Source organism: Lactuca serriola, chromosome 4, assembly GCF_051521515.1.
Source record: "Lactuca serriola cultivar US96UC23 chromosome 4, Lser_US96UC23_V15, whole genome shotgun sequence".
Lineage (NCBI taxonomy): Eukaryota > Viridiplantae > Streptophyta > Magnoliopsida > Asterales > Asteraceae > Lactuca > Lactuca serriola.
The window spans coordinates 138,913,369-138,917,720 of NC_136411.1; positions in this window are offsets into that span (position 1 = coordinate 138,913,369).

Genomic DNA, 4,352 nt, shown 5'->3' on the forward strand with positions numbered 1-4,352 from the left:
TTGCCGCTTCTCCCTAAGCAATAGTGTCAGGCTCCTTTTGTGTCTTTGTCTTTCCCTTCAGTTGGACAGTCCTTCTTGAAGTGTCCCATTTTACCACATAGGTGGCAAACTGTATGGGTCGCCACATTGGTGGTTGATGTAATGAACTCAACCGGGGTTCTGCAGACGCGAGCAGTATGCCCCAACATGTGGCACCTAGCACAATAGAGCTCTCGGCAGACACCATGATGATGGTAGCTGCACTTGCTGCAGTGGGGAAGGTCTCCTAGGTATGGTCTTCTTGAGGTCGGGAGGTAAGGATTGACAGGGGTATAGACTGTCTCAGCTCGTTGCCCTTCGGAAGGTCCTTGAGCCAAGGTACTTCCCTCCTCTATCTTGAGTTTTCTCTTTAGTGGGTTCGCTGGAGGTTCTTGGGTGGCTGAGTATGGAAGTGTTGGTTGCTGCTGTCCATCGCCAGGATTGGAAATCCCGACAGGGCCCTTGCTAACATTGGCGGTGTTAGCATTCAGGTGAGCCATGACAGCTGCTACAGCTGCTGAGACTGCAGCTTGGAACGTAGCTTCATCGAATAAGAGAGTAGGTTTCTTGGTTGTGGATTGGTTACGCTTCTTCGGTGGCATGGTTTTCCTACACGGAACGGAATACAAGGTAATGAGAGACGATGGTTAACCCTGGACATTTCTGTCCTGAACGTATTAGGCATAAAATTTTCCCGTGCCTTGGGTACTGGTTGTCTGAGTGTTGACCTACATCCCTATGATGTAGTCCTGGAAATCGAAGTGGGAGTATGAGTATCGAAAAAAGGCCATAAGATGCGAGTCGTTCCTACTAAGTTACCTTTATACTGGGAAAGGTTTTCAGTCTCCTGCCTGGAGAGATTTGAGAACGGTTCGGAACGAACTGCGGACAGAGAGGCTCATAAGGGCAGATGGCTAAAATTCTCTCAAATAGAGATGCGGGGATCTGCCCTAATCGTGTATCTGGCAACGGGAAACGACGATTTACCTAACACATAGCGTGAGTAGTGTAACCACTAAATCACTAAATTGTATTATTTTATGGGTGTATTAGCGTGACGAACACGAGGAAAAGACAATTCCCAGGTTCCATGTACTGGCTCCCTCGGTCTGCCTCGTATCTTTGACTGAAATCGACGTTGGTTTCCTTCGGGTAGTTTCCTAGGGTTCTCTCCTCGTATGGACATATTGAATTTCTACTCCGCCTTCCTTTTGATTCCAACTCTGGGTGTCATCACTTCATGATGGATGACTGGGAATCTCCGAAGTTTAGGTGAGTTTCTCACCGATGTCCCTAAAAGATATAGGCACTTGGTGAATTCAATAGTCTCAACCCAGTTCATTTATTTCCGAACAGGAAATCTTCTCAATGAACCTCTTCTGGGTCTGCATCAACTCTTCTGTCAAGCACTGAAGTGGATAGGGTTGTCTACAGGGTTTATGCGAGAATGGAAATGAATAAATAATCGTAAGATATTATTAACATTTCACTGGATGATCCATATCGAGTCCTACTACGATTACACAGGGTATACAAATCATATATAGCTTAGATCAGATAGGCCTTCGAATATGTGATACTACTCTAGAACCACATCCCAACGAGGAAAAGGAAATAGAGCGAAACCACACATTCTTAGTCTATGGGATCCTTATTATATATAACCTTGGGAGTACACCCTCTGTAGTTGTAGGTATATCAATAAGGATCTTTTTAGTTATTCACGCAAGGTTGTTTATGGCTCCTAAAATACCCCTATGGTATTTTAATTCTTGTTTGATTCTTATCTTCTGATTATGATTCTGGGATTAGTGTGAATCTTTTAGTGTTCTAAAATACTCCTATAGTATTTTAACTTTATGTTTGGCTCTAGCAATCCTACTTGGAAAGTTTCAGACCTGTTGCAACACCACTATCACTCCCGAGCACACGTTCATCGCATCTCGGATAAATGTAGTTGATCAGGTTATATTTATCCCAGCTTACAATTACATAACTGCCCAGGTTTGACGGTAATGCTCAACATCCGAAGACTTTTATTCTTGTTCTTCTTGTGATACTTTTGTTCGAGTGTTTAGATTCTGGATGTTATTATACTTTGGTAAAATATGGTTATATTTTAAAGTATAATTCTTGGTCAGAGTGTTTTATCCCTTTGTGTTTATAGGTTGTATATCTTTTATGAATTGATATACTTAGCTCACTATAAACAATGCTCTGATACCAATCTGTCACACCCCAAAACCGGAACGGCGGAAACGTTCTGGGGTGGATGACGTCATGTCAAGTATCACAACACATGCATTATAGTAATCAAAGTACAACAAAACATTGCATTAATAGTAATAATTTTACATGGTTACATTACAATACATCAAAGAATACAAGTAAATATAAGTAAGTACGGCATGACACTAAGCTATCTTCATCAACTACTCCGGGGATGTAGCTGTCTAATGCTAACCTGAGAATACAAGTTATTTGAAAAGCGAGTATCAGCATTTTTACAAATGCTGGTGAGTTCATAAGTATTTTAGTGACATTTATCCAAATAACTTTATAAAGTAGTAGTTTAAGTGTTTATTGTGTATTAGAGTCCTTTCCAGAAAATCCTATATTTTCTTTTAATAAAGCAGCCTTCTACCAAGACTGGTCAGTGTTATGTGGTAAAAAGTCATTTTTCCCTAAATTGCTATCATTATCAAAATACTGAATTTGATTATTGAGGAAAGCAAATGACATCAGGGAATAACATATGCCTCAGCAGTGAGGACTGCTGACTAAGGCAAGGAATCATAGACTCCAGGAGAGTGTCAAACAAACGACACGCCTGGTTTAGTCTAACAAATAGAGACTCAGACCCCAGAAGGTACCAAATGAAAGGTACAGCTGGTAAGGTCTAAAACAGTGAATAACAGACCCCAGACAGTATCAAATGAAAGATACGTCTTGTAAGGTCAAAACAGTGTGACTCCGAAATGAATTACCAGCATACAGTGTAAATTGCTGGTGAAATACCGTTACCTTAAAGCCATGAATTATAAGGTAACCCGGGATACTCGTAACCATATTGACTAGAGTACCAGACGCCCTACAAGCGTCTAAAATGTGACATTTGTCACCCGTTGGCTTGGTAGGCCAGGACAGTAGCTAGCAGTCTGGGTGTGGGGTTGTAAATCCCGTATAGATCTATACACACAATGTCCGCTCTCCCTACAGGAGACTCTGGTTACGAACTAGACGACGGAGAAGGCCGTGTCCTGAAGATGCATCCCAAATAGTGGGTAGAGACTTCCAACTAGTGGGTTTCTAATGTAAGTGCTGACCTAGAGGTAGAGACTCTTAACTGAATTGAGTGAAGAAAACCCGTATGTCTATGCTTGTGTACATAATATATAACTAATGAATCAAATGACCTTTGGATGGACATCCGATCCCACCAGACCACATCTCAACGAAGAAAAGGAAATAGGGCGGACAAGCCTTCCTAAGTCCTTCAATCATTATTTATATGCATCTATATAAGCACAAACATACATCTAACTAAGCTTGAGTGTGTATCAAGTGGAATCATACAGTGAAGTATAAGTGTACAGTGTGGAATAACCGACTTGTGAAGTATAAGCGTACAGTCAAATATCCGAGTCGTGAAGTATAAGCGTATAGTGGAACATCCGAGTCGTGAAGTATAAGCGTACAGTGGAACATCCAAGTCGTGAAGTATAAGCGTATAGTGGAACATCCGAGTCGTGAAGTATAAGCGTACAGTGGAACATCCGAGTCGTGAAGTATAAGTGTACCAAGTGTAAGTGTATCACGAAGTGGAAACGACGATAAGTGAAGTAAGAGCGTCTATCAAGTATAAGCGACTACAGGTATAAGTGAAATAGAGACAATAACAAGTATAAACGCATCACGAAGTGAAAGCGTTATCGAGTAGGAGCTTAAAAATAAGCATAAGTGAAGCAGCAGTAACTAACAAGTAAAAGTATACGTTAAAACCTTGGAAAAACCTTTATACTCAGGAAAATCGCATTTGTATTCTTTGGTAAAATAAGTGTGAAAGCCTTTAGAAATCTTTAGGAATCTTTCATAAATCAGTTTGAAAATGGAACTTTGATAAAGCAATAAAAGTAAGAAGTTGAACAAGTGAAAACCCTTTTTGAAAGCCATTTATAGTGTCCTACTCGGTAAAACAGTGTACAGTGTAGTAAAATCTTGTGCATGCGGGTCATCAATCACATGTGATTGATATGATAACTGGCATGTTTAACTTGTATTCCCCCCCTATAAAACATGTGAAAAACATTTAAAAGGTTCATTTAGGGGTATGA